Consider the following 12500-nt stretch of genomic DNA (forward strand, 5'->3'; position numbering starts at 1 on the left):
CCTTGATATAAAGGGGTGTCTAGCGTTGACGCTTATCGTTTATTCCCAGAGAGAGCTGGTTGCCTTGTCCACGACGTAATAGTCGTTCCAGAAATGTCGCACGACACGAACCACCAAGTTACTCTCCTGAGTAAACGATCTTGTTATACGTCTACATTTAATCATCTACAATGAGTTAAGTAATTTTTTTTTTACATAGGCGTCACTACTTATCAAGGCCGATAGGCAACTCAAGGATAAGGGTTAAAGAGTGTGGAAGTTCGGTAAATTTGTTAACTTAAGTGGAACGGCTCACCAGAAACTTGTTCACGTTCGACTTGAAGACAACCATATTATAGACAGCTGGAAAGCAGGAAAACGGAAGACAATTCCACAGGCGTGCAGTTCTAAGAAAGAAGCTTTGATCATGGAATCTATGTTTAGGTTTAGGCACAGATAAAGAGTGGGGAAAATTATTGATAATCTTTTCAGCTAGTCTAGTGTTTCTTGTGAAAGTTTGGCGAGGGGGGGCCATAGATTGAAGCTCAGTCGAACACTTTCCATGAAAATAACGATAAAGCAGAGACAAACTCGCAACATATCTTCTGTGAGATAGAGGTTGCAGCGAAGAGAAAAGGACATCTCCCACCAGGCCACGAAGTCTATTTTGAACCCTATCAAGGCAGGACAAGTCTTTTCTAGCAGCTCCTGCTCATATGTGGCAACAGCATTCCATCCTTGGACGTATCTGGCTCTTATATAGATAGAGAATTGCATCAGCAGTGAGATATCTACTGGATCGATAGAAGGATCCGACCATTTTTCCAGCGGCCTTGGCAACAGATTTGATGTACGTATTCCATTTAACATCCCATTCAACATTAAAGCATAAAAAATGATGAATTCATCGATAAACAAAAAAACAAAAAAAAACAAACAAAAAAACAGTATGGGGTGTTTTAGAGAAACTCAAAATTTTATCCAAACAAATTGAGAAACGAACAGCAAATTGTCGATTGGGTTCCACGCTAAAAGTGGTCATCCCAAATCTCGCTATATGTGATGGTCTTATTCATAAATATAAGTATGCGTCAATGATAATAGGAAAATCCACTGTATTAGATGCAGTTGATATTAAGAATTTAAGATTTTACGGTTGAACGACCACACGAGTGCAAAATTGATTTTGATAATTTTAATAAATAAAAATGTTTAATTTGAAAAAAAAAAATTTTTTTTTTTCAAATAAATTATTTTTCTTCGGGAAATATAGATTTTTTTTCCTTTTCCTCTTACGTTTCATGGTGGAGGTAACACTCGGCACGTCCTCACAGGATGGAAGTTGATATTGAATGATGTATAAATGTCCGGTAACAGTCTTAAGCGTTTGGTCGAACGTAAGTATGCGTTTTTATTATGACATAATTCTTATAGGATACTTTTCAAATTCAAAGGATTAGTAGGAAAATAAATGATATTGGCAAACTAAAAAAAAAAACAAAGGTTCTGAGGGTAGAATTACCATATAAGGTAAATATAATTACCCGTCAAAAATAGTAAAGCGAGTTCACTTTTAAAGTAAACCCTATACATATAACGTGGCTTGAATTTTAAGGTCAACCTTTTTTGTTCAAACAAGGGCTCTGATTGCTCGACCAATCATATTAAGAGCAGAAAATGTAACGCTGTTACTGATTAGTTAACGAATCACAAAAATCGATTTACGTAAACTTTCTAAAAAAAAAAAAAAAAAAAAAAAAAAAAAAATTACCGCATGGGGTATTCAGTGGAAAATCTTTTGAGAGAGAGAGAGAGAGAGAGAGAGAGAGAGAGAGAGAGAGAGAGAGAGAGAGAGAGGAACCGAAATACACGACAAACTAAAAACAGAAATTCAAAAGACTAAAAATAATTATTTCCAAATTCGACCTCCGATAAAGGAGAACTGCAGGAAGCAAATTTCAAAAGCCACTAAGCAAAAATTAGGACCAGTCTAATTTTTAAAACTTGTCCCCCCCGCTTAAACATAGCTTTTTGTTTTTAATATTGTCACACATTTCTGTTCCAATAAATATTTATTTATTCTTTTAGTAAGTTTTCCTTTCTTTTGTTTTTAGATTGCCGGTATTAGTGACTACTTATACAAATTCCCAATAAAAGGTCCCCATATTAAACCTTCACAAACAAATACTCGTTTAGCTATAACCGATATCACCAATTTCGTCCATTTCATATCTGTGTCTAAATCTCAATGCAAATTCCATGAACAAAGCTTTCTTTCTAGAATTGCCCGTCTATGGAATTGTTCTGCTGACCATCTTTCCAGCTGTTTACAACATGGCCGTCTTCAAGTCTAATGTAAACAAGTTCAAATAATAAAATTATACATAATCTCAACCACTAACGATTATTGCACTGTTGTCCCAGTGACCAGCGTACACTTATTACTATCTTTAAGTTGCCTTCGGGCCTTGCTAAGTGGTGACTCCCTTGTAAAAAAAGGTTGTGTCAACACTACGGTTATAAATAGTTAAACATATAATGGGCGTAGAATGATGAGTAAAACAACCAGTTGAAACCAATGCTATCAATTCCCGGCACGAGTGTCTTAGGCGATTAGCTATAAAACTAATTCATTTTCAGAGAGAAGGTAAAGCCTGGAAGAGACGACAGAATGGAATCATACCTCATATACCCGACAGCAACAAAGTTACTGCTTGACCGATTGTCATAGACGTATTCCCGCCTAATACAAACGTTATTTGTATTTCCGGATAGCTTAAGGGAAAACGCATTTCTGAAATTCTGATGATTATATAAATGTACACAAGATATTCAAGTAGATATTTAAACTCTACGATATTCAAGTCTTAAAATATGACACCTGGTTAATATCTGCTAGCGATATTGGTAATTTGAAGCTGCAAACATTCGGCTTAAAGCATATAACTTTATTGTTTTCTCTATTGTTGCCTTTTAAAATGTTTTCTGAAAATACACAGACTATAAGTTAGTAATATAATTAAAAAAAAAAGATTATCTAAAGAAGTATGTCTGGAACAAACAGCAACAAAAAAGGTTTGCGCAACTTTTTACATCAAGGACGCCATTACCACAACAACGTCCATTTTTCTTCTCGTGAAAGATGTTGAAAAGAGGCGACACCAAATGGACGGGCAACGACAAGCATTATTCAGTCTGGAACAGTGCATGATAACTTCCGGTAATAACTCAGTTCTCTCCCTTCTCCATGGTTTAATATATGGTCTTCGCAGTCCAGAACACAGCCTATCATTATTTAAAGTTAAAATAAGTTTTCTCAGAATTATTCATAAACAAGCAAACAAAAGTTGAATTGAGTTCGGAAAACAGCCGGATGCAGAACAGAGATTAGTGAATGTTTGCCGGGTGTATAAATGTCATATATCATTGGGAATCTGACGAAAGCATTTTTCTGGCTTTAACGAACGAACGCACGCACATACACACACACACTAGCAGGGAGACTCGACGTTGCCTGAGAATGAATGAGGATCAACGAATGTTTCACCCTCCCATATTTTATTGTCATCGAAATTGGTGAAATCGCCCATCTTTTAATCCTCTCCGCAGTTACTTAGCCCACAATACATTGTAGTCTACATTGCACTGTAGAGAAACTACTGTTTATTTTATAAAATGTATCTTATAGAATGGTTTGAATTAAAGTTAAAAATGTAAAAAGTTAAGCATCATCGTTCAATTATGATCTAAACAGAAACGTCGATTTCGGACGCGCCCCTGTCATATCAAAGAACCTACTGTTCATTTTATATGCCGGCCTTTCTGCATATGCGGTAATAAAACTTCTCAAATGCACTTGTGATGTTAGGCTGTATAAGGCGTAAACTTGAAGCAAACTCGCCTGTCTATCTTGTAGACAAGATATTCCGATACGAAAACCTATCTTAGAACATAATGTACATTTGCGTGAAATTTCAAAAACTTCGGTGCAGCCGTTTTCGAGTCCATAGGGAACGAACTCACAGACACAGGCAATTTTTATATAATAACAGATAAATTTCTACACTTTCAAATATTTGAAGGGAGACTCCTCACTTTTCACTGATATTTTTATTTTAGACGGTTTTGTTCAATTTTGTGATATTTTTATTATCTTCTAATATTCATTTCGTATAGGGTCAGTAACCCGTCAGCACAAAAAGTTATATTTTGCGTGGAAAAAAAAACCTGTGTTTGAGAAATGGAAAATAAAGATCCATACTGACTCCAGAAAAAAAAAAATTATAATCTAATTTATACATATGGGCGAAAAATTTAGAAATATAGATAAACATCTTACATTTACTATATATACTAGACAAAAATATGACCCGTCGTGTCACCTAATGAGTGGAGTCATATCGATTGAATCAGGAATATATGGGTTTGCCAAGCCAGTTAAATAGACGATTAAAAATAATATATAAAGACAAAATCCAACATTAGTCTCTCACTACTTGCTAGATCTTTCGTTCTCTCCCTTTCTCTTCTAGAATAATAAGTTAAACAGAATTATTTCTTGTAATGATATTTCCATTTAACTTAAATAGTCTATTCCACTCTTTTTTTCTATTATTTAAATTATTCAGACTAGTTCTCACTTCCATTGTTGTTTTCAAAATGTTACGATCGATGTAACCCACGACCTTTCTCAGGTATATACTGCCGAACTCGGAAATCTGCACGAAATTTCAGAAGGGAACTCTCTATTTAATCCGGGGGGGGGGGGTAATATGCTCTCGTTACTTAGAACTTCTATGCATGACTGAGTCCTAAGCCAAACGTGCATATATATATATATATATATATATATATATATATATATGAGAGAAAGAGAGAGAGAAGAAAATATAGGAAATACGATACTTGCGCAGAAAAGTTAATTTTCATTAAAGAAAAACAGTAACCAAGTATATAAAATACTAAACAATGATGTCGTATACAACATTTGAAACGAAATGAAAGAAAGCTTCGACAGACGTGTGGTATCCCCATTTGAAAACAAAAAATTGCTGTTTTTGTTTTGTGTTTTAATGTTGAAGACCTGAAAACTCGTCACTTAAATGGTACTTGTACGGTTTAATCAAGACATTAAAAAATAAAAATATCGAAAAAAAAAGGTTATATTGTACGTATTCGTTTTGGACTGAAGATCTCCGAAAAAAAATTAACTTAATTTGATCGAGTATATTTTTTTTACAGCAGAAAAACACGTTTTTATGAGAGCGCGTTGAAGGTAGCCATTTTTGAATATTTTGAACACGCCACGGGAAGATAACTCAGTTTAAAGCGTCGACACCCCATTCCCATCTTTAATACACGCTTTTCTTCCTAAAAAATCGAACCTTTTGCTCAGTATCATAAAATGTTTTCTCGCTGAAAAAAACTTGATGAAATTAATTGAAATTTTTTTTCGGAGAACTTCATTCCATAACGGATACGTACAATATAATCTTTTTTTGATATTTTCATTTTTAATGTCTAGATTAGACAAGTACTCTTAAAGGAAAATAATAAGGCGTCAAGGTTTTCTTTAATGGCGCTTACCTGGGAATTTCAAATACACGGGGGTAATATGCTTTCGTTTCGTCATTCATGACTGGTAGAAGTCCTAAGTAATTGGCAATTGTATTTTGAGTGTCGCCCACATTAAGTAGATTCAGTCCTCTGTGCGGGAGACATTAAAAATACAATTGCCATAATTTAAGCAGAAATTCTTGTAGATCAAGGTGGAACATGTAGTAGAACCGCGGGATACGGCATTAAAAATTAGTAACAAAATACAGTACAGTATATAATACACATGTATATAATCAAACAACGTTATAAATAACGCCGTAAGGCGGGGGATATACCGTAACCAGAGGCCAAATAGTAATATTTCACATCGTAACCTGAAAAAAAAAAAAAAAAAAAAAACGTATCCTAGGATCACTGCATCCCGGCGTTCTACTGTAATGTAGACAGTGACCTTAAAAGATGCATTTTTTTCGGAATTGAATTTGGGACGCAGAAATTAACGCAACTTAGATGATGCGTTCGTTTTATTGTAATAAATAAATTAATAAATAAATAAATAAATAAATAAAATAAGTACCCCTGAAAATGGTAAGTTGCATGTGTATATGGATTTTGATTAAATAAAAGTGCGTTCGCTTTGTGTTAACAGTTGGAAAGTGTATGAAATAGAAAAGAAAATGTGGGGATTTAGCAGGGAAACCAATAAACGAAAGAAAGAGTAAAAAAATTAGGTGCTAATGCACTTACTGATCCGCGCTATTTTTTTTATATATATATTTTATATGTTTTTTTATTCAATTGTAAGGTTAAAGTACAGAATAGGTACAAAACATCCTCCCCTCCACATGTTAAGAACGGCTTTTTAAATAATAACGTTGTTTCAGCACGGATCAATAAGTGCATGGGTACCAAAATTTGAAATATACAATACGTAAATGTTATCATAACAAATAAAAGTTACTTTCGTACCTACCTGGCTTTTTTTTTTGTTTTTAAAGGATTTTTAAATGCTTCTTTTTAAATGTCAAATATTCGAATTTTACGAGCGTTTTCGCAAACAACAGTGTTCTTCATTGTTAAACAAACTTGCCGCCATCTTGTAATCTAAAGTAACTCTTATTAACTAAGGTAATATTTATTAATTGTATATTTGATTTTTTCCCTTTCTCGTCTGTTAAATCTCCGCAAAGGTTAAGCTATGTAAAATTGAAAAACAAATAAAAGTAAGGATTAGACGAACATGTTTTCCCCTTAACGGAAAGAAGAAATAGGCGCAGTTTTATTTAATTTTATCTCAACTAGCTTAAAGTTTTTTGCATGAAAAGACTGCGCGATTAGAAAATTAGGTACTAGTGCACTTACTGATCCACGCTACTTTTTAAATAGCATTTTCAAGTTTAATTAAAGTTTTACGATATCTGCTTTTGGTACTAGTACACTTATTGATCCGTGCTGAAATAACGTTATTTAAAAAGCCATTCTTAACATGGGGAGAAGAGGGTGGTTTGTAACTATTCTATACTTCAACCTTACAATTGAATAATAAAAAAATAAACTTTAATTAAACTTGGAAATACGATTTAAAAAATAGCGCGGATCAGAAGTGCACTAGCACCCTGTTTTTATTAAATTGTTAGGTGAAAGTACAGAATAAGTACATAACAGCCTCTCGTCCCCATGTTAAGAATGGCTTTCTAAATAATAACATTATGGGTTTGTATTACTGTACACAGATTCGAAAAAGTTGTCAAAAAACAAATATATAACAAATAAATGTTATCAAAGGCAAGATAAATTACTTTTCTACCAAACTGGATATAATTTTCGTGTTTTTATTCAATTTAACATGTTTATTCAGCTCAAAAAGCATACAGTGTTTACCGATGTATTGGAAAATTCAAAATGGCGGCCGACTCTCTTTAACACGGTAAGTTCGGGAAAAGGTGTTATAAATAATAAACTAGACAAAATACTATTAAAAAAACCACCGAATATAAGTCAAGTTATATCACGGTAACATATATTGAGCAAATTTCTAACAGTATTTTGTCTAGTTTATTATTTATTACATCTTTTTCCGAACTTACCGTGTTAAAGAGAGAGTCGGCCGCAATTTTAAATTTTCCAATACATCGGTAAACACTGTATGCTTTTCGAGCTGAATAAACATGTTAAATTGAATAAAAACACGAAAATTATATCCAGTTTGGTAGAAAAGTAATTTATCTTGCTTTTGATAACATTTATTTGTTATATATTTGTTTTTTGACAACTTTTTCGAATCTATGTGTACAGTAATACAAACCCAACATTATTATTTCAGCATGGATCAATAAGTGCATGAGTACCGAAAATTAAATATAAATTCTCTAATTAAACCGAGCACTGACTTAACTACAAAGTAAATGAAATAATCATCTTCTTAGGATACTAAAACTAACGGATCTGCTGTTGAATCGATAAAAGCTGAAAATGTAGCATGTAATTGTATACATTGATGAAGAAAAGAACAGAATATGTAACGACAACGAAGTTTTACGTGAAAAAAAAAAAAGAAAAAAAAAGAAAATATAGCGGATTGCACTTACATGAAAGCTTTAGACCATGAACACTTGGGAACTCAATTGAAGTCTAAGAAAAGAAAATCGAATTAAAACTTGAGATAATGAAGGAACAAGTCAATAAGCGAAGAGTACGCCATTGTTAATAAAAAAGGACTGAGTGTGAACTGTTCGTTAATAGAAACTGTCATTACGGAATGAGAATAGGTGTTTTCCTTATATTCAGTCGTAGGAACGAATGTTTTCTGTATGCATTCCGTTATTCACATATTCTGTTGACAAAATACGGTTGACTTCGGAATGAAATGGAAATGAGAGGTTGTTATAATTATTTAAAATGTATAGCGGCCCATGTTTACTCATTTACGGCCAAAACCAAAATGCGTAAACTCGTTTGTACGCGTATCGTCTGCGCATACGCTATTCTGAATGAAGAATAGATAAATATATTTTAGACCAATCGGAGAACTTTCTACATTTATTCTAAATGGTCTTTCCTGAACTAAGGTGGAAAGTGAGACAAGCACTTGAGAATTCAAAGCCTCCAAAACCGAACCTCTCAAAGGAAGAAGTATTGGCTATCAAGTCCATACGCAGTGACAATGATATCATAATACTACCAGCAGACAAAGGCAATGCTACAGTGGTAATGGATAGAGCTGATTATTCCAAGAAATTGGCCGATCTAATAGAATCTGGTGGCTACTGTAAAGTGAAAAAGAACCCGATCCTGAAAGTGGAAAAGAAAGCTGTCACAGATCCTTAGGGAGAACAAGGACCTTATACCACTTGCGAAACACAGAAAGATAGTATAACATCATAGCAAGCTACCACACCTGTACGGCCTACCTAAGATTCACAAAGACGGTATTCCATCAAGACCCATTGTCAGCATGCCATCCATTGAGCCGATTTCTGGTACATATAATCAACCCAATCATCGGCAAATCTCTATCATACATCATAAACTCAGCTCACTTCGTGGAAATAATAAAAAAAACTGTTCCCATTCATTCCAACCAGATGGTGAGTCTAGATGTAGTGAGTCTGTTCACGAAACTACCAACTGATGAGACTGACAGTGGTACAGTATAAGCTGACAACGGATGCCTTATTGAAAGAACGCACTTGCGCCCCAATTGACAATATAATGGAGATGTTGACCTTCTGTGTAGAAACTACATATTTCGTGATGGGATCTGATATATATCGCCAAGAAGAAAGTCTGGTGATGGGATCACCATCGTCCCCGGTACTGGCCAATACATAAATGGAATACTTTGAGGAAATGGCATTAGGATCAACACCACTAGAGCCAACAATGTGGTTGCGATATGTAAATTACACATTCATACTCTGACCCCATTAGGAAGATGTTCAAACGTTACTAGACCATATGAACTCGATCCGTCCAACTATACAGTTCACAATGGAAAAAGAAAATAACAATAAATTATCGTTCCTGGATGTGCTAATAACTCACACAGGTCAGGGGTTTATGTCATCTGTATACCGAAAGCCAACTTTCACTGTAGTTCTAAACTACAACTCGCACCATCCATATAATGTAAAGAAAGGAATCGTCCGTTGCCTACAACACCGAGCAAAAGCAATATGTAGTAACATCAGTGCATGTCAAGAGGAGATGGACAGTAAGAGAAAACCTCCACTGAAACAACTATCCAGAGAGCATGATATCAGCTTCAAGAAATCGGGACCAAACACAAAAGGACACCATTCAGACACTCACCACAGTTTGTATACCATATATGAAGGGCTTGTCTGTAAAACTTCAACGAATATGTAATCCATATGACACCAGGACAGTATTCAGAAATGATTCAACTCTCCGGAAACAGCTTGTGAGAGTCAAGCCCCCTACAAAAAAAAAAAAAAAATCATGATCAAGAACTTCTGATATGAAATCCATGTAAATGTGGAAAACTATACAAAGGTGAAACGTGTCGTCCGTTGAAAGTACAGTTAGAAGACACATCGAAAAGCCGTAGTACGTGGAGAGACTGAAAAGTCAGGTATAGCTGACCATATCTAGAAAGAAGAGGGAAACGATCTACCATTATGGGACGAAGTAAAATTTATGAGCAGAGAGGAATGATGGAGAGTAAGACGACTGAAAGAAGCAGCACATATGCTGGGGAATAACCAACTGATAAATAGACCTAGTATAACATTCAATACGATTTGGGAACCAGTAATTATAATTAGGTCGTTTAATTGCTATGTATATCCGTTTCTTGTAATAAATAATTTTACCAAGAATTCTTCATAAGTTTTGGTTTCAGTTATAGCTGATGGCACTTAAGTCATCTATTTTTTTAAATAAATATTTTTACCAAGAATTCCTCATAAGTTTTGGTTCTGGTTTCGATTATAGCTAATGGCACTCCAATAATCTATTTTTTATAAATAATTTTATCAAGAATTCTCCATAAGTCTTGGTTTAGGTTTTAATTTCGATTGTAGCCTTAGTAATCTCTTTTTTTTTTTTTTTTATAAATAATTTTATCAAGAATTCTTTGTAAGTTTTGGTTTCGGTTTCGATTATAGCTGAGGAACTAAAGTTTATATATCATATTTAAGCGTATTTTACGACCTGGCTACACTGGGCGTCCCAGCTAACTTGAAAAAAATATTTTTGCAGGTTTAACAAAATAGCTACAATAATAATATTAGAGCGTCTCCATTTACGCTGAACATCTACAGAATGCCAACATCAATATATTACATATGAATCAATCCTCTGTAGAATTCCACAGGTCCCACTCATTAAAAATAAACTAAGATGAATGTACGCCATGTTTAACGATTTTTTTCTCCAATTTTTATCCATATTTTACCCTTTAAAAACAATTTTCACCGACTAAAGACGCATAAAAGAACAGCCCGTAAAAAAATCCAATCATTTGAATCCCCTAACGCCGCTCTGCGACTTTTAGTTTCGGAGGGATAGAGTTTGAAAATATGAAGACAGAGCGACGGACAGACAAACAGACAGACATATAGCCGTTTATATATTAGATTATATTTATATCCTTTATCTGCTGTATATTGTTACCGCGCTTAAAAAATAGTTGCATTTTAACTCCGACTCAACGATATTATACCTTCTTTGTTCAAACCAAAACATATTTGGTACGCTAGTAAATGTAGTTGCAGAATATATCTGGTTATGAAAGTCTATTTCTTAAACCGTTGTAGGAGTTTGTTGCATATGTCTGTTGTATGTACGGCCTGCCCGAACGCAGAAACCACATTATTGGATCATATTTTGACAGAAAAAGTACTACACTTTAAAATATTTATTTGCACAAAATATTAAAAAAAAATTACTAGCTGAAGAAATTGGGCACGACGCCAATTTAAAGTATGGGGCTAATGGTTGCCGTTGCTCATATTTGGTCACAAATACTTAAGATTGTATATCTTACTCTTAACTAGAATCATCTCGGTCACCACAATACCACATTCACTCTAGAGTGTGTCCCACTTAAGAGAAAAATCCATTTTTGAAAAGAGACGTTTTATTTAAAAGTAAATATATACAAATACTTCATTTGAGTAATATATATATATATATATATATATATATATATATATATATATATATTAGTTTTTATTTTACGTAATGTATGCAAAGCACGCAAAAAAAAAAAAAAATCGGCTCAAAGCCACTCTAAAATTGGGCCTGGTGTGTGTCTATGGTCATCTTTGTAACTGTATCTTTGCCTGTCTAGGCTGATGCGAACGAAAACAGGGTAAAGCAGCATATTAAATGGAGGGAATGCCTGGGAAGAACACGGAATATAAGTAAAACGAATGAAAACAAGAAAACATAACTTGTGAAACAGATAAAGAAAGAAAACCTCAGAGGGTTTGTTTGTTAAGGACTAAACAGCGTTCAGGTTTGCTTTTTGTCGTATTAAATGTCAACGGTATTCACTTCAAAACGACCCGAGAATCTGAAGGGGCGATAATTCAGCGTAGTAATTATAAGAGTCGCATAAATATAAAAATATACCGTTTCTATGCAAGCAAAATAAAACAAAGTAAACCCGAAATACGTTCTATGCTACTGTTGTTTATGTGTCTACATTATATAATAACAATCGCAATGAAAAAAAAAAAAAAACGTAATCTTGTCTGGGATTTGGTTTGCGTTTTTTTTTTTTTTTTTATAGCGGAAACACTTTTGAGACGCTATTTGTTTTCCGACATTTTGAATTGGGTGCCATATTGAATATGACAAAGCAATTACCGGAGGAATGAATTATGCCGCCATTGAAATACGAAGGACGACATCCCGCGCTAGGCGTAATATTTATGTTGCCTCTCCATTAAAAAATAAAATAAAAATAATAATAATGGCAGAGTTTGCTTGAA

This window comes from Euprymna scolopes, chromosome 3 (genome assembly GCF_053919585.1).
Source record: "Euprymna scolopes isolate OS-2025 chromosome 3, ASM5391958v1, whole genome shotgun sequence".
Taxonomy (NCBI): Eukaryota; Metazoa; Mollusca; class Cephalopoda; order Sepiida; family Sepiolidae; genus Euprymna; species Euprymna scolopes.